The sequence below is a fragment of the Polypterus senegalus genome, chromosome 8 (genome assembly GCF_016835505.1).
Source record: "Polypterus senegalus isolate Bchr_013 chromosome 8, ASM1683550v1, whole genome shotgun sequence".
Taxonomy (NCBI): domain Eukaryota; kingdom Metazoa; phylum Chordata; class Cladistia; order Polypteriformes; family Polypteridae; genus Polypterus; species Polypterus senegalus.
The window spans coordinates 41,855,375-41,874,945 of NC_053161.1; the positions used below are offsets into that span (position 1 = coordinate 41,855,375).

General features: G+C 39.4%; 1 long non-coding RNA gene across 4 annotated transcripts in view; it reads left to right on the top strand.

The window, feature by feature from the left end:
* The window catches only part of LOC120533918, a 42,135-nt gene that overhangs the window by 11,033 nt on the left and 11,531 nt on the right, over window positions 1-19,571 (top strand). For 2 of the 4 annotated variants that reach the window (XR_005634650.1, XR_005634654.1), the window contains one exon: window positions 3,332-4,849. The exons of 1 other annotated variant lie outside the window; for it this stretch is intronic. This is a non-coding gene — a long non-coding RNA (uncharacterized LOC120533918). Of the gene's footprint in view, window positions 1-3,331; window positions 4,850-19,571 lie in introns of those variants that run through there. One more of the 4 variants, XR_005634651.1, reaches the window with a different exon arrangement.

Below are 19,571 nucleotides of genomic sequence, written 5' to 3' on the forward strand. Positions count from 1 at the left end.
CCACATGCAGCTTGTGGTTGCACACAAGTGGCCGCAAATGACATAAGTGTGTGTCTGAAGCAATATTATTATGATGACTTGATGCATGAGTTGAAAAAAAATTGGTCTTATAGATTCTAGAAATGCAATTATTCTACTGTGGCAGTGAGGTGAAAAATGTAATAAAAGTAGTGCAGCTATGTTTTTTGTTATGCATCAAACAAAATTAGACAGGTGCATAAATTTGGGCACCCCAACAGAGATATTACGTCAATACTTAGCTGTACCTCCTTTTGCAAATATAACAGCCTCTAGACGCCTCCTATAACCTTTGATGAGTATCTGAATTCTGGATGGAGGTATTTTTGACCATTCTTCTATACAAAATCTCTCCAGTTCAGTTAAATTTGATGGCTGCCGAGCATGGAGAGCCTGCTTCAAATCATCCCATAGATTTTCGATGATATTCAAGTCAGGGGACTGTGACGGCCATTCCAGAACATTGTACTTCTCCCTCTGCATGAATGCCTTTGTAGATTTCAAACTGTGTTTTGACTCATTGTCTTGTTGGCATATCTAACCCCTGTGTAACTTCAACTTTGTGACTGATGCTTGAACATTATCCTGAAGAATTTGTTGATATTGGGTTGAATTCATCTGACCCTCGACTTTAACAAGGGCCCCAATCCCTGAATTAGCCACACAGCCCCACAGCATGATGGAACCTCCACCAAATTTAACAGTAGGTAGCAGGTGTTTTTCTTGGTATGCGGTGTTCTTCTTCTGCCATGCAAAGTGCTTTTGTTATGACCAAATAACTCAATTTTTGTCTCACCAGTCCAAAGCACTTTGTTCCAAAATGAATCTGGCTTGTCTAAATGAACATTTGCATACAACAAGCGACTCTGTTTGTGGCGCGAGTGCAGAAAGGGCATCTTTATCATCACCTTGCCATACAGATGTTCTTTGTGCTAATTAAGCTGAATTGTAGAACGATGTACAGATGCACCATCTGCAGCAAGATGTTCTTGCAGGTCTTTGGAGGTGATCTGTGGGTTGTCTGTAACCATTCTCACAATCCAGCGCATATGCTGCTCTTGTATTTTTCTTGGCCTTCCAGGCCTGGGTTTAACAGCAACTGTGCCTGTGGCCTTCCATTTCCTGATCCCATTCCTTACAGTTGAAACTGACAGTTTAAACCTCTGAGATAGTTTTTTGTAGCCTTCCCCTAAACCATGAGACTGAACAATCTTTGTTTTCAGATCTTTTGAGAGTTGCTTTGAGGATTCCATGCTGTCACTCTTCAGAGGAGAGTCAAAGGGAAGCACAACTTGCAATTTACCACCTTAAATACCTTTTCTCATGATTGGACACTCCTGTCTATGAAGTTCAGGGCTTAACGAGCTAATCCAACCAATTTGGTGTTGCAAGTAATCAGTATTGAGCAGTTACATACATTCAAATCAGCAAAATTACAAGGGTACCCAAATTTTTGCACAGCCAGTTTTCCACATTTGATTTAATTTCATACAATTAAATACTGCTTCACTACAAATCTTTGCTCGGAAAACACCCCAGTATTTAGATGTTCCTAGGAAATGAAAGACATACCACTGTTATCTTTTTTGTTGAAAGTAGAGTTTGGTGGTCGGCTGGGGGCTGTGCCCAGTCACAACACCTGGACAGACCAGGAGAGAGACTGTGCCTCCCCAGGACCATGAGACGGCAGCCGTCCTGCCTGGTTTGGGGGCCACGGGGTCCAAGCATGGAAGCTCAACCCTATAAGGACCCGTGGCCACCACCAGGGGGCGCCCAGTCAATTGTGGAGCCTAGGACAGTAGCGCTTCCGGCACACCTGAAGATGTTGGAGGAAGGAATACCGAGGACACCTGGAGTGCTTCCAGGTGCTCATGTGGCACTTCCACCACACCAGGAAGTGCCGCAGGAAGTCCATCGGAGAGTACCTGGAGTATGTCCGGGTGGATATAAAAAGGGCCGCCTCCCTCCAGTTGGGAGCTGCAGTTGGGAGGAAGAGAACAGAGCTCGGCGGAGAGGAGTGGAGGCAGAGAAAGACCTTGAGAAGGACTATAGAGGGTGATTGGTGCAGGGGCATTGTGTACTGTGTACGGAACATTGTATATATTTGTTCATGAAACGTGTGCTTTTGTAGACATGGAGGTATCTGTCTGTCTTTGTCCGGGGCTGGCTTTCACAATAGTAAATTATTAAGCAGGCTGAGAGGGGTTCCCAAACTTCATATGACTGTAATTTAAGTCCTTGATCTAGACTCCTCAGTCATAAGTAATACCTAAAACATACAGAATATAATATAATGATTTACAAAAGCAATTATTAAGAAAATGGCACAGACATCAGCACTAACACATCACAGCTGTCAGAGACTGACTGGACATCTCGGCCCGGGCACTGTCGCCTTATATCTATAGATATTTTTCTCAAATGGCGTTGGTCTTACTCCCACATTACAAAGACATGTGTCAGGTTAACTTGTGACTCTGAATTGAGTCTTTGTGAGTAACTTTGGCAGCCTGTGAATGTGCTCTGCAATGTACTAGGATCCCTAACAGGGTTTTTTTCTGCCCAGCACTCACATAGGCCTTAGCTGTCTTTGATGTTGGAGCCCACAGGTTCGGTTTTGTAAGACATATAGTCTTAGTGAGAAAATCACTTCTTACTATTTGTAGCGATTTGTTTGATCACAAAACAAGTTTTATATCCTTAAAAAATATGTTGATACTATGCATCAAAAAATGCCTGACCTAACAGCATAGTTGTCCAGCTTAGAAAATGTATAGATGAGTGGTCATGGTTATCAACCATGTAGGCATAAACATCAATCTAATCATTATTTTAAAACATTTTAAAGTAAGATTTAAATAATATAAAGAAGGAAATGAATAATAAAGTTTATTTTGGAGATGTAGGAGAACGGACAATACATTTACAAAGGTTGCTGTCATCATTAGGGTGGTGGCCACCAAATGCCACCAGAACAGCTTGTAGAGCTGTATTATGAAATCTACTAGTGTCCAGAACTCTACAGGAGCTTTGCAAGAAAGTCACTTCATCCAAGCTCTTTTAATGGAAATGCCATATGCTTCTAGTCTGTTATCCGGTGACTGAAAATGTATTGACATATGGGCATCTTCACTGTCACCACCTATGTGCTTTGTTAATGGGGCATAGCAATCATGTAGTAGAAGTAAAACCTCATATCATTTACAAGTGAAAAGCATTGGCCTTCCCTCCAAAGTGGAAGGGTCCTGTTAAACCATGATTGAAAATATGCCATTCAGTGTGGGAAACATCTGGCTCCTTTTTCTGTTTCTAGGGGACATAGTGAGGAAATGTGCCTTGCATTGAAATGGAAGCCCATCCAGGACAGATGACTGCCTTCCCCCTGATGCTGCAGGAATTGGCTTTGGAACTTCAGCATAGATATACTTTGAAAGAAAAATGACTGAGATATAAACTATGCAGAACGAATGAAGGGCGCTGAAGGTATAATCAGTTACATCAATAGAAAAAAACGAGCAGAAATGTAACCAAGCAGAAAGGTTAAGTGGGTTCACTAAATGCATGGATGGATGGTTTGGGAAACTAAATGAATGAAAAATGATTCACAGGACATTTATCACAATCTCTCATTGTGTAGGAGTCCATTGCCTGTGCTCTTTGCATCGCTGTACTAGTAATTAGTGGTTTATGTAGTGCAATTCTGCTTCTTTAAAATGCTCAAGGGATTTTTTTAAGAAACTGTCTACTCATGCAGTATATTTACAAAAAAACTATTTTAGAATAGCTCACTTGTTCACCACAGACACCTGCACAGCTATGAAGGACCAGAAACTCGTGCACAGTTGCTCATCACTAATGAAGTCCTCATCCTCAGTCCCTTGCTGACATGACCTCTGATACTGTTGCTAATGAAACAAGAAAAAGATGAGCTGTCTGAGGCTATTACTATATCTGCCAATGTCACAGAAAAATCATCTTCTTGCATTTCTAATTACAATTATAGACATCAAGGCTTCCCCAGCATTTTACAGATAACTGTGGGCATACCAGAATGCTCATCCAGTGCCACAAATCTTGGAGCAAAGTAGAAAGCACACTAGGGAGCTATTTCCTCACACACATGGCCACATTCATTCCAATGTGGTCTATTTAGAGTCACTAGTAAACAGGCAAATTGTATACCGACTGCAAACTCCATGTAGTTCAAATTGACCAAGTGAGTGTTTGAACCCAGGATATCAGAGCAGGGAATCTACTGTGCTGTTTATTTTGAAATATTAACTGCTTCATTTAACACAAGAAGTAGACCTGTGTTCAACATCCTCATGGGCCCAATTAATGGCACCTTTTTAGGGACTACCGGCAGTTTTTTTATTATCTGAGAAAGCCAATCTTGTCTTGTAGTATTTTTATTTTGGCAGAGGAAACCAGTGGTCAAGAAAAGAATAGCTTTTCAAACAAGGCATGGACCGACAGGCCATAGAAGCTGTGTCTGCTGCAGCTCTTGTAGTGTAAATATGCAGTTGTTTTTCACAGAGTTCATGAATAACCACGTATGAACTGCTTCAGAGTCATTGTGAAATGCCATTCACGGCAATGCAAACGAGGCATGTTGTAAGACTGTCTTAAGCAAGCTAGAAGCAATGCTACCTGTTCCTATTAGGATGGTGTGCCTTATTGTGACAGAAATCATATTTCATTCAAATTTCCTGTTTACCTTTTACAAAATACCAGCTTTGTGTTTATATTTATTTGTATATATGCCTTCCCAGGTTTTTCTCAGGGGAACCTTGATTTTCCTTCCACATCCCAAGTTAGATTAATTGGTAACTTTTTATTGACCCGGTGTGCATGAACATACCCTGGGTTCCTTAGCTGGTTCTTCCCTGTATGCAATGCTGCTTTGTGTCATTAAAATGGGATTTAACAGTTTCATTAAACATTTGTATGGATGGGTGTTCCTTTGTAGCTTCACATATTTGTAAAGTGTTCTTCCTTAACCGTAAGCTAAGTATCGATTTCAAGTGAATGGAAATATCAGAAGGAACTGACGTGAAGGACAATGGTAACACTATTCATTTTTAAACATCTTTATTTAGTTCATAGTTCCAGGGAGCCAGTGCCCAAGCCAGCAGCACAGGGTGTATGGAACCAGATCATCACAAGGTCCCACTTATACACACACATTAGCATTTACTGACATAGACCACTTTAGTTTGCCATTCCATCTAATAGACCTACGAAAAGTAAAGCAAACATGGATACCAGTAGATAAGATAATGCCCAACCCATAATTTAAACCCTATATACATATATGTGAATACATACAGTATATAAATATGTGTGTGTGTATATATATATATATATATATATATATATATATATATATATTGTGGAACGTGACCCGGACACAGACAGGCAGACACCAATGGTTCAAACACCCACACACATTTATTATACATAATTATTTACACAAGTGCACACAAACCCCAAAACTCCCACAAAGTCCAGGCCTCACACTCAATGCCTCTTTCTCTTCAGGCTGTCTCCATTCCTCTCCTCCAAGACCTCATCCTTCTTCCACTTGACTCAAGCCCCCAAATGGAGGGAGGCGGCCCCTTTTATTCACACCCGGACGAGCTCCAGGTGTGGCGGACGTTCTGGCTGCGCACCCGGCAGCACTCCGAGTGTCCCTGATCCTCTTCCCCCCAGCACTTGTGTGGCGGAAATGCTGAGATCCAGGGCTCCATAGGCATTAGGGCGCCCCCTGGCGGTGACCACGGGCCCCTACAGGATTGAGCTTCAAAGTTCTGTCCCCGTGGTCCCCATAGCCACCAGGGCGGGTCGCCCCTCCCAGCCACCTGTGACTATATATATATATATATATATATATATATATATATACATATACAGTGCATCCGGAAAGTATTCACAGCGCATCACTTTTTGCACATTTTGTTATGTTACAGCCGTATTCCAAAATGGATTAAATTCATTTTCTTCCTCAGAATTCTACACACAACACCCCATAATGACAACGTGAAAAAAGTTTACTTGAGGTTTTTGCAAATTTATTAAAAATACAAAAATTGAGAAAGCACATGTACATAAGTATTCACAGCCTTTGCTCAAAACTTTGTCGATGCACCTTTGGCAGCAAAGAGTGAGATGAGCCTTGCTGGTAGCTTTATATTGGAGAGACTGGACGGGGGCGGAGTTACTTACACTCAGTGGACGGTTGGTTACTCAAGGCTGTGGGAGAAGAAAGAGATGATACTTCTCTCTCTTGCTATAGAAAAGCGCTCTGAGAACAAAATCCATCCATCCATAATCCAACCCGCTTTATCACGGGGGGTCTGCTGGAGCCAATCCCAGCCAACACAGGGCACAAGGCAGGAAACAAATCCCAGGCAGGACACCAGCCTACCACAGGGCACGCACACACCAAGCACACACTAGGGACAATTTAGGATCGCCAGTGCACCTAACCTGCATGTCTTCGGACTGTGGGAGGAAACCGGAGTACCCGGAGGAAGCCCACACAGACACAGAGAGAACATGCAAACTCCACACAGAGAGGACCCGGGAAGCGAACCCAGGTCTCCTAACTGTGAGGCAGCAGTGCTACCCACTGAACCACCATGCCACCTGAGAACAAAATTATTTTTGTAATTATTTTTAAAGTGATCCACTGACGTTTGTACTAGCTTTGTGCTTTTTGAGGAATAGCAACCACTAGAAACAGGGAAAGAGCAGGCAGGGCTATAATCTGGATTGACACTACACTTGGGACACCCTCTCTAAACAGATAAAAAACTCCTTAGAATGAACAACCTACAAGGACACAGCGCTGCTCAGACTACAATTTTATTCCTATCTTATAATAATCTCAGTGATTAGATGAATGTACTGTTCATATATGTCTATCAACCATTTTGTGAAGATTTCATGTTTGACAAATAATTTGTCAGGGGCCCTCATAATATTTAATTGTTAAAATGATCTTTTTGTAATATATCTATCTCATAACACAGAGGAACTATATAAGAAAGGGTAGAGCAGACTCTCTTTCTTTGGCGAGTTCATTTCTTCAACGTGTGTAGTGAAATCCTTGAGATATTCTACAACTGTGTGATGGCCAGCGCAATTTTCTATGCTGTGGTGTGTTGGATTTGTAACATAACTTAAAGAGAGGCCCACCAAATCACAAACTAATTAAAAGGGCAGGCTCAGTTATGGGAGGTAGTATCCCTAGCAAAAGAGAAAAAGATAACATAGATGAGTGCCATTATGAACAACGCTGCACATCCTGTCTCTGTCACACTAACACTGAGTACTTTCAGCTAATGAATTATTGAGAAAAGTGTGTCAAGAAATGCTACTGGGTCTCCTTTGTACCGACAGCAATACACCTGTATAATGCCTCACTGTGACTGTGACTGCCAAGTCAGAACCTTTCTTTCTTTTTAGTCATTTTGGTGTGTGTTCAGACCACAGTGCATCTATCTATCTATCTATCTATCTATCTATCTATCTATCTATCTATCTATCTATCTATCTATCTATCTATCTGTCTATCAATCATTAGTCACTCATCTATCTATCTATCTATCTATCTATCTATCTATCTATCTATCTATCTATCTATCTATCTATCTATCTATCTATCTATCTATCTATCTATCTATCTCCTTTTGTACAAGTGATGCCATGAGGCACATGAGCACTCCCATCTCACAGACAACTGCCTTCTGAGCACAGTTTGTCAGTTGTAGAAATACAACCACAGAAAAGTACTTATTTGAAATCTAAGCATTCACAATATGAGCTTGGTAATACTGCAGTTATTGAACAAACAGTTGTGCTTCAGGGTAGGTTTGCTGCTGTCACAGCATCCAGCAGAGACAGGCGTTTCTCAGTTTCCTTTGACTTGTTCTCAGCCACAGATTGCCAGATGTTTGTGTTTTTATTTGTAATTGCAGTCTAACATAATCCCTGTAGTCCAGGCCCTTTGCTCCGAAAAGACAGTGGAGAAGTGACTCACTGAGAAGCTGGAATTACAATTATGTGGAAGCCCAGCTATGAGTTTTAGACCTTGCTGGTCTGGCAAGTTGCACATTGTGAGAGCTTATTTGTCCACATTGAAATGAGGTCAGTTCTTGCCCTTTAAAGAAATATGTCATTTTCTAAACCTCTAATAGATGTGTTTCTGCAGAGGAAGATGAACAATTCAGCCTTGTGTCCTTGTAGGTTAGGTAAACTTAGAAATCGCTCATTCATAGGCAGTGGTTCTGTCTCTTTACAGATCGTGCCTTAATTGTGAGATCAACCCAGATTATAACCCTGCTCCTTCCCTGTTACTTTTTTGGCTGCTTTTTTCATTTTACAAAATAAACATATGGTTTTCTGTTGCCAAAGGAAAAGTGTCATATGGAGACCCAGTCAACGGTAAAGGTCTTGTATGCAGCTAAGCGTTTCACTTAAAATGATAGGGATTAACCTTTTTTTTGCCTTTCAACACTGATGATTTTCCTAATCTGCTGATAAATCATGCAGATTTTCCACCTCATAGCCCTGTTTTAGCTAGGCCTGGCCAGATCAGTGCTCCATGATAATCCTTGGCTAATAGCAGCGGTGACGCCACTGTTGGTTCTTGCTGTGTCAGACATCAAGCTCATTAATATTAGCCGTACCCCACTGTGAAAAAAAAATTTAAAAAAAAGCAGAAAACTGTACTCCAGCCCACCACTTTCCCCATGGTTTTATGACCTCAGGGCACTAGCTGAAGGAGAAGGTCAGGAGTGCGCTGAGGAATTTTCTTGTGCAATCTAATACACTACCCAAGGTGCCTGTCAGTTTAGCTAAGGCATCAGCGAGTATGGTCAGATTTCACCCCATGAGAATAACTTCAGAGATACAAAGTCACGTCCGCCCTCTCTTTTTTCCCATCAATAACGAAGCAATAGAGTCCTGAAGTAATGCTGTGCTGGGCATTTTGAACAGCACATGGTGTACAACCTACTGAAATGAAATTAACAAGGCAAGCACATTAAGGCCATCAAGTAGATGAGAAATAGGAAGTAGGATTACAAGAAAAAGGAAATGCAGTCTTAGATGAAGCATGGCATACTGACCACCTTAGAATGTAGAACATACCTTTTCTTTTATATAGCACCCTTTATATAAGGCACCATCAATGGGTGATATGATATCAGCTAAATCCTACTCCCCACAGCATGAGGATACAAAATCAGATCAGGATTTATTTCTTAAATTTTGAAAGAATGCTTTTAATTTCGTGTCCCAGTAGGTTTGGTGTCCTGTTAATTAGAAACATTCTCCAACACCTCCTCCTCCTCCACCTCCTCCACCCACGTCTGCTACACACAAGATGTACGAAATTTTTTTTAAATTCAGAGTTACCCACAGACTGCCACATCCAAAAATGCTTTAGGCACTCAAAAGAAAGCGCTGGATCACCTCTGAAGGTGTGCCTCACAATGCAGACATGAGATCTGCACAAGGCAGTGCCTTCTAGTACTGGTCTTCTCTGAAAAGATGCAATGCTTCAGCAAGAAGCAGTCACTTTATGCAAGACAGCAGTCTACATGTTCTGTATCACTTGTTTGCTTAAAAATCATTACATTCTCCACTCATATTTCTTTTTCTGACTACTTCCATTTATCCATTGTGTGTTTACTGCAAGAGGAACATTGGGCAAGGTGGTATAGTTGTGTAATGCTTTTAAAGCTCCAGTCTCTGTGTGGAATATGCACCTTCTACCTGTCCTTTCATGGACTTCTTTGCACATAGATAGATAGATAGATAGATAGATAGATAGATAGATAGATAGATAGATAGATAGATAGATAGATAGATAGATAGATAGATAGATAGATAGATAGATAGATAGATAGATAGATAGATAGATAGATAGATAGATAAACAACAAGAAAACTGAAATAGAGTTGGGAACCTTGATGAGAAAAGCCCCGCTTGATACAGAAAGAGTAAACGATGAGGGAAACTAAGAGACGGCCAGCATTGGCAAAGGTATCTGAAAGACAAGAAGGACACTGACAGATGGCTTTATGGACCCCACAACAAAGTCTCCATTCTGTCAACAGCTTACATCTGTGTCCTTTCATGGCAATTCATAGTCACTTTTAACCAAGTTTATCACTAGACTTGCCTTTTACTTATGCTGACTTGTCACTTCCTTTTGTAATCAGTAGTCTTTAAAGACTTTCTCACTGGCAGACTGCCACCCCATTTTACACCTTTCCCTGGTCTTTCTAATCATTGATCAATTTGCCTCTGCCTGCTCCCCTTTGATCTCCTTCCTGGCGATTTCATACTTTCTTGACTTCACATTTACAGTCTCTGTCCCCTTGTTGCGCTTTAATTCTAAACATCCTATATATAAAACAAGCTCATTTGCAGTTTTCAGTGATTCAGCATGATGTTAACCTCGTGTACCCTTGCTTTTTTAATGTGCCGGCTTATGTATTGTCCTGCTTTAACCATATACAAATAATTCATAATGATATTTTATTCATTTTTGTGTGTAGCCATTTATGTTGTATTGTTGTTAAGTACAGGTTACTACACGAGGCCAGCCCAAGTAGGAAACCGAAGTGTCCAAGTAACATCTGGCAAATAAAGCTAATAAAGTAAACTAAATGGGTCTGCTCCATTGGAATGGAGTGATCCATCTAGCTGGCATGGCCTAAACCCAAAATTGTAATAAAATTTATTAAAATAATAAAATACTAACAAAAATAAAGTGTATGGATTAATGAACATTTTACAAATAAGGAATAATAACTTGAGCAGAAAAAAAAGAAAAGCTAGAAGACTCACCAAAAAGGGCACATTTAAAATTAATTGGAAATTGTTACTATGCAGTAATTATGTGACATGTAGCCAGAACACAGTAACAGGGATCATTGGAGCATGGGGTCTTAAGGGAGTTCAGGAATTTTCATTGGGAAAAAGTGATTTTGCTCTCTGGTTGCTAGATGGAGGGCTTGTGAACGTATATCACCAGGGATTGGTAACAGTCCCCTGTATCTTCCATAGGCACTGCATTATCATCTGTAGCTACAGTACCCTATAAGTGAACTCCACTGGGAACATAATGTCTCTGCTGTGCATGCAACAAGACATGTTTCAAAGAACTGTATTTATTCAAATATCAGGATGTCATGGGTGAAGTGTATTCTAGGGGCCACCAGAAGGTGGTGTTCTTCCAAAACCTATATTATTTGGGGTTGTTAATACACACCCATAAAAGAAAGTAATAATGTGTAGGAAACGGACTGTAGACCAGAAATGGAAAGTGTGCATGTGGGGAGTCAGGACAACCTTAACCTATCTCTAACTTAACCAAACTCAACCTAACACTACCAAAACTACTTAATATAGGTCAGGGCCACATTGAGGGTACTTGAGGATAGTTTGGAGCACTGAGCATAAGGCAGGAACCACACACAGATAGGGTGCCAGCCCAGTGCAACAACAGGGCACACTCACATACACAAGCACACCCTGGGCCAGTTTGGAGTTGTCAGTTAACTTAACACACATTTTTAGGATATGGAAGGAAAAACACACACAGAAACAGGAAGAATGTGCAAACTTCCCACAGATAATCACTGGGTGTGAGATTTTAAACCAAGACGCTAGGGTTTTCTAAATGACTGAATGACACATCTGAGGTGTTTATTGTCATGTTCATTGTTACCTCTTAAAATTAAAAGACCTCTTTTGTATTATTGTGGTTTGGCATTTTATTGTTCTGAGCTTTGGAGGGGCTTAGTGGACTCCCCATTGCAATATTTCTTTTTTTTAGTTTTATTGAAATCGTACAACATTCCATACAAATGGATACATTTTTACAGAAATAGGATCAAAAACAAATCAACCCAATATTTCTGATAATTAGGTGTGTAGTATGCTGTGGTGTCTAGGGTATTGGATCTTTTATATTATAAGATATCGTTTCATGGGGCCAGATGTGATTCTGAAATGGGGACAACTTGTTAAAAAATTTGAAGTGAATAGCAGGCCCAATCTGCCACTACTGTGACCACTGTAGTTCACTGACCACTGTAGACTACTGACTGTTTTCTTTCTAAAAACGCTCCCTCAATACCTTCAGTCTGTGTACTTTGAGTAGCCAGGGTTTCAGGGAGAGAGGACAAAAAACTGAACCAAATGTCTTGACTCTTGAAAAAAATTTTAAAAATAAAATTGCTGTTATCAATTCAGGAGCTCAGTACCGCACAACAACAGCAACATTTATTTATATAGCACATTTTCATACAAATAATTTAGCTCAGAGTGCTTCACATGATGAAGTAAGAGAAAAAAAAAGACAAAGTAAGAATTAAATTAAGAGAACACTAATTAACATAGAATAAAAGTAAGGTCCGATGGCCAGGGAGGACAGAAAAAACAAAAACAACGGCTGGAGAATAAACAAAATCTGCAGGGGTACCAGGCCACGAGACCGCCCAGCCACCTCTAGGCATTCCACCTAACATAATGACCTCAATCAGTCCTCATGGTATTCAGGGTTCTCATGGAAGGACTTGATGATGACGGTCATGTGGACTTCTGGCCTTTAATCCATCAATGTAAGGACATCATAGTGCTTTGATTAGGTGATGGTGGTGAGTCGCCACCACAGAAAACCGGAAAAAGAACAGAAGAGAGAGTAGGGGTTAGTATGGATTTTGGAGCCACTGTGAATAGTTATGATAATTAATTGAATATGCAGAGCATCAGGATTAAACTAAAATTAAGTTATGAGAAAGCCATGTTAAAGTAATGTGTTTTCAGCAGTGTTTTAAAGTGCTCTACTGTATCAGCCTGGCGAATTCCTATTGGCAGGCTATTCCAGATTTTAGGTGCATAACAGCAGAATGGCGCCTCACCACTTCTTTTAAGTTTTGTTCTTGGAATTCTAAGTAGATACTCATTTGAGGATCTCAGGTTACGATTTGGAATGTAAGATGTCAGACACTCCGATATATAAAATGGAGCGAAATTATTTAAGGCTTTGTAAACCATAAGCAGTATTTTAAAATCAATTCTGAATGACACAGGTAACCAGTGTAGTGACATTAAAACTGGAGAAGGTAACTGAAGCTTAATGATTGTTGTGTACATTGTAATGAGTGCTGTGACAGAACAGACAAGCACACAAACACATACACTAAACGTAAAACTCTGCTCCACACTGTTTGAGAAGTGTTTCTGGCTGTATTACAATATCTTTGTGTTATGTTACTGCATCACAACAGAAAACAGAGATAGATATGCATTGGGTATATACAATGTGTTAAAATGCTGCGGTTATGGCATGACATATTTGTATTTCCAATTAGTAATGCTGATTTCCTTGAGTTATTCCTTTACATGTGCAGTCAGAACGTGGATGCTGTGTAGCCTCATCTGTGCATCTACTGCTGTTGTTTGGCTGATTTGTTGATTCGGGTGTTTTGAGTACTGAAATCTGCATCTCCTGTACCTCTTCGTTATGAGCTCTCTTAAAGGCAGTCATTTTCACTTCCTTTTGACGAGTGTGACACACTATTTGTCACACCTATGACAGTGTATTGTTCACTTTTACCACTATTCCATTGATGTCTTTAATGCCAATGTATAATCTGATGTTATAGAAAGTTTTTTTTCATGCAACAAGTTCATTTTTAACACATGCAATGTGCTTTCTATACATGCAACACACATTTACATATTTAATGGGGTCATTTAAGGAGTCTTTTTTTTTGGCTGTACACAGTTTATCAGAATCAGTAGCTTAGTCTGTGTCGGATCAGGTTAACACAAGCACCACTGCTCCCTGCAGTTCAAAATGGCCTTCCCTACTTTGAGAGGCGCCTTCTGGCAGCATTGGATTGGTTTAGAAATGTGACACTCAGTGAGCCAACTGCTCCCAGACACTTTTAAGCAAAATGTATTCATGGTTGTCTCCAGATGTGTATATTATACGTCAGGCTCAGTAAGACTGTATAAGATGGAAAGTTTAGTCCCCACCATTGACTCACTGTATGACTCTGTGAAAGTCACTTAATTTACCTTTGTTCCAACTATAAAAAAGAATATATATGTGAAAAATTCTAAGTCACCCTCATCTTAAATAAAAGGTGTCTGCCATTTCGTAATAATATTTTTTTTTGTTCCCTTGTTGAAAGTTCATTATGTGCAACAAGTAAATAACAAGAGAAGCACTTTATAATTGAACTGATGGCACATTTGCTGTCATCAAAACACCACGTTGAATAGAAGAATAAAGTGAGTCTATTTGAATCAAAGTTCAATGTGTTTAGGGAGGCAGACTTAGCTGGAGACATGATTGCCCTGAAGCAAGAGGCCTCAAGCAGTTAGCGTGTATTCTTAGCAGAAAGCCTGCATTTGCGTGTAAGCTGGCCATAAAATTACAGGCAAACATATTAAAGCAGTCATTTCTGAGCAACCAGATCACAGTGGTTTTGTTCATTATATTCAATATGCTTATCTTCAAGCTGCCCAACATCATAATGAAGAGCTTATCTGTTCTCTAGTTCTTTATCAGGGCTAAAATATCTGCTTTAAAATGTAAAGAAATAATAATGTATATTTAAGTATAAATATATATATATATATATATATATATATATATATATAAACCATGTGCATGTTTTATTAATAAGTGGAACCATAAAGGCTACATCGGTATAAATAGAACACTGAGCTTCACACAAGTCACATGTTTTACCAGTGGTAAATATGTCTAACTTCTGGAAAAGGAAACAAAAAGCTTATCTTTTGAAATGCTAAAAAAGCAACAGGCAATGATTCGCTTTGCAGACACGGATAATGTACTTAGAGAAAGTGTCTTGTGATTGACTCTTGTGTTGACACTGCGCCCTGCATGGCTGTTACCTTTAAACCGACAGCATTCTTTATTTTGCTAGCTTTGTCAGAACTTGTTAGTTGTACATTCCTGAACTCAGCTGCTCTTGCGTGGATGTCTGTGTTTGCATGTCTCTGTGTGTTTGCTTTTTTCTTTGTTTATTGTGTGCTGCCTTGCTGCAGGATTTGATCATTTCAGTTGATAGTTTCAGTCAGAGGTTAAATACAATTTATGACAAATTCTACATTTTCTAAGTAAAATTCATGTTAGCCATCATTGCAACACACAACATTGCTTGTGCATGAATTTTGAAACAAATTATATGGTGTAAATATTCTGCACTTAGCACAGCAATATATGCACAGTGTGTATCCAAATGTAGAGGTTACTTATTTCTGATGTATACGAAACATAAGAAAGAGAGATTGTAGCTATTACGGTGGTTCTTCAGTGAAAATGTGAAACAGGAGGTTAATTTCATGTTAGAGATTAATAATTTGATTGAGGTATGTATCCTGAAAAATGTGGATGAAACTATGAATGAATAATAAGCTGGGTTCTTTCACTGTTTGATGATATTGCTGTATACATTGCAGTTAAGGCTACAATAGGCAAATGAGTTTGGTGCAAGGAGGCGATGTGTTCTGGCAGATATGAGATAACTCATATGAAGTGTGTTGGTGAACTAGCCAAACAGTGATTTTTCCTTTCAGTTTTTCAATGAACCCTGCATTGAACTCTAAAAACGAGCACTATGGAACTTGCTTATGACTCCATGGCCCAAAGTTTCAATCACAAGCTAGTCATTTTCTTTGTAGTTTGCATGTTCACCCCTTGTTTGTGAAGATACTCTGGTTTTCTTCCTGAGATATGCATGTTAACACTATTCTATTGATATGAGTGAGAATAAGAGTGTGTGTGTGTTTGTGTGCATAAGTGTCTTTTGCCAGGCCAGCATCTTATCAAGGCTTAGCTATAATAGGGCTGCTGAAACAGAATGAGACATTCTCCAACACTGTAGACAGACATATAATCCACTTATAAAAAAACAAATGTTAAAATGTATAAAACTATCTATCTATCTATCTATCTATCTATCTATCTATCTATCTATCTATCTATCTATCTATCTATCTATCTATCTATTTATTACTGGATATTCCCTCCCTATAGTTCTTATTATAAAACATATTTAAATAAGTTTACTTTTAGCTGCTTACCACTTTTCCAGAAGTGAACTTACACCTTTGATTTGACACTGCCAGTGATTATCATGTTTAAGCTACACTCTGTCTTTTGACTTAGTGTCGTGTTTTTTGGATTCTGTTTGCTGTTTGTTTTCTAGCATGGAAAGTCCATTTACATTGTCATGCATACTGGTTACTTTGTACTCTCATCAAACAAGGAGCCTGGATAACAGTTAATAAACATAAGGAGAGTGCATTGGTGTTCTTGACTCAACCCAGCCACAGGGGATGCACAAACCAGTGGGTTTCTTTGTGCCAGTCACAAGCCCGGATAAATGGGGAGGGTTACATCAGGAAGGGCATCCGGTGTAAAATTTTGCCAAGTCAATATGCGGACAACGTAGATGAGCCGCTGTGGCAACCCCTAACGGGAGCAGCCGAAAGAAGAAGATTGGTGTCCTTGACTCATTACAAAACAAGAAAATGCGTTTCAAAGTTTATTTTGAATTTGTGGTGCTTGTTTTTTTCTTGATTTAATTAGCAAAGAGCTTCAAAATAAGCAGCCATCATTAATTATCTTCTTGGTAAATAATTTGTCTGGGGGTTGACTTCTGAGAGCTTAACTGCCTGTCTCTCTGTTTGATTTGTGGTTCCATCAACAGAGCTTGAGTGTTCACTCCCATCCTCAAAGTGACAATGTACAGACAGCAATCACTTCTTGTCTCACTTGTGGACACCCAGACCAGCCAAACTTCAAATTCTTGTGCAGTTTTCATTTGTAGCTATAATGAGTTATTTGATTACAATAAAGTTTCTGGCACATATTGACCCTTTCTAGCCAAAGGTTAAGTGGTTGGGAGACTGTCTTACAACTAAGTGAAAATAAGTGGATAGGACTGGTGAGCTTTGTTTGGCTGAATGGCCTGTTCTCGTCTAGAGTGTCCTAATGTTCTAAGCCTCTTTCTCTAATATCTTGCAGGAACAGCAGTGATGCTCCAGAAAATGGACTACTGTCCATAGAATTGAGCAGAAGATTTAGCATTACTTTAAGGTCTGGACCTTTAAAGTTGTCGAAATGTTTGTAGCACATGATGTGGAAATGGTAGTTTCAATCAAATTTCAATCTAATGTTTTGATCTGTAATCTTGCACCATGACTAAAGGTTTAGATGAAAAGCAATAAACACTGAATTGTGGTTTACTTTCAATTACTTCATTCAGCATTGGCGTTTACAGGTTGCACATATACATGGGCCATGCAATGAACTGAACATTTTAATAGGGGTGCATGATTATGACAAATTTAAAATTGATGAATATTGGCGCCCTGCCTGGAGTTTGTTTCCTGCCTTGTGCCCTGTGTTGTCTGGGATTGGCTCTAGCAGACCCTCATGACCCTGTAGTTAGGATATAGCGAGTTGGATAATGGATGGATGGATGAATATTGGCTTTGATATTATAATTGTGATTATTAATTTCAATTAACAATACAATAAATAAACATCTTGTCGTCCTAACTGCTTATCCTGTATTCTGTTAACACACATTACAGTACAACCATCATTGTGCATAGAACTGCTTAAAAAATGAATATGAAATTGTTAAGTGCTAGATTAGTTGAAGAATAAAAAAAATTAGTGTTTAATAATGTTTCTTATTTATTTCTTACAAAAAAGGAACAGCATACAAAATCCAGTAAATTACTGATATACAAATATTTATATAGTAAAATTGAAGTAAAACTCAAACATTCCTCCTTTTCCTCCAAAATTAATGTTCTTTCTGAAAAGTACAACCATCACCATCACTTACCGTTCAATAATGTAAAAAACATGGGGAAATGTTAAACATGGGATTCAGCTGTATTAAGAAAACAAATGCTGCTTGTATATGTAAAAACTAAAGTACCGTACATGATAAAATCTTAAATACCAGTAATGTAAGAGTAAGAAATTAATGTAAACACAGTCTGATACTGTAGCACTGATGTACAGATATATAAAAAACATTAAATGTGACAATATTAATCTATACCAATAAAAGGCAAAGCCCTCACTGACTGACTGACTGACTGACTCACTGACTCATCACTAATTCTCCAACTTCCCCTGTAGGTAGAAGGCTGAAATTTGGCAGGCTTATTCCTTACAGGTTACTTACATAAATTAAGCAGGTTTCATTTCGAAATTCTACGCGTAACGGTCATAACTGAATCCTACTTACTTACATATATACGTCCATAGCCTGCAGCTCGGTCACCGTGGCGGAGTTGCGTCCTCCATCCCCACGCCTCCCACACAGTTGGCTGCCTGCCTATATTGCGTCCCCCATCCCCACGCCCCCCACGTAATTGACTGCCTGCCCATATAAGGCCGTCCATCAGCAGCAATCCAAGCTGTGAGAAAACAGTGAAAAGGAGGTGTGTCAGACATCGTGGTACATTTTCTGATGCAGCTAGACGGAAACAACTTCGTGACGCTGCCGCCAAATACTTGCAGAAAAATCCACAAGTTAATAGACACGCTGTCGCTAAATACTCGCGGGCTAATCCACAAGTTCATAGAGACTCTGTCGCTAAATACTCGCAGGCAGTTCCACAAGTTCATAGACATGCTGCCACTAAACAACCGCCAATGCCTCTTAAACATCTTAGATTCATAGGTGACGATTTCAGTAGTGGACACTTTGATATTTATGAATGTTTAAACTCTCAAAAGCTGGATGTGAAGTTATCGCTGAAACCAGTTGTATACTTACAACGCTTGACAGATGGCGAATGTCTCTTCAACACAAGTCCTACAAATACTAACGTCATTGAAACAAACCAGGAAACTTAAACCGATTATGACAGCAGCAATCCAAGCTGTGAAGAATAGAGACTCTGTCGTTAATACTCGCAGAAAAATTCACAAGTTAATGGACATGCTGTCGCTAAATACTCGCAGGCAATTCCACAACTTAATAGAGATGCTGTCGCTAAATACTCACAGGCAAATCCACAACTTCATAGAGACGCTGTTGCTAAATACTCGCAGGCGATTCCACAAGTTAATACCGGGAATACCTGTTAAACATCTTAGATTCACGAGTAGCAATTTGGGTAGTGAACACTTCGATGAATGAAACCTGTTATCTTTACAACGATTGACAAACATGGAATGTAGCTTGAACTCAACACGTCCTCCAGATACGAACCTGATTGAAAGAAATAATGATAATCAAATCCTTGATGACAGCAACACTCATAACAGTGACAAAACAATTACATTGACAATCATGTTACGTTGTTTTTAAAATGTTTCCTTTTCTTTTTCATAACTTCTTTAACACACTACTTCTCCGCTGCAAAGCGCGGGTATTTTGCTAGTACATAATAAACTTGAGAAGTACTTCGATAGTAACACAATGTTACCAAGAGTAATTCAATTGAGCAGTGGCGTCCCC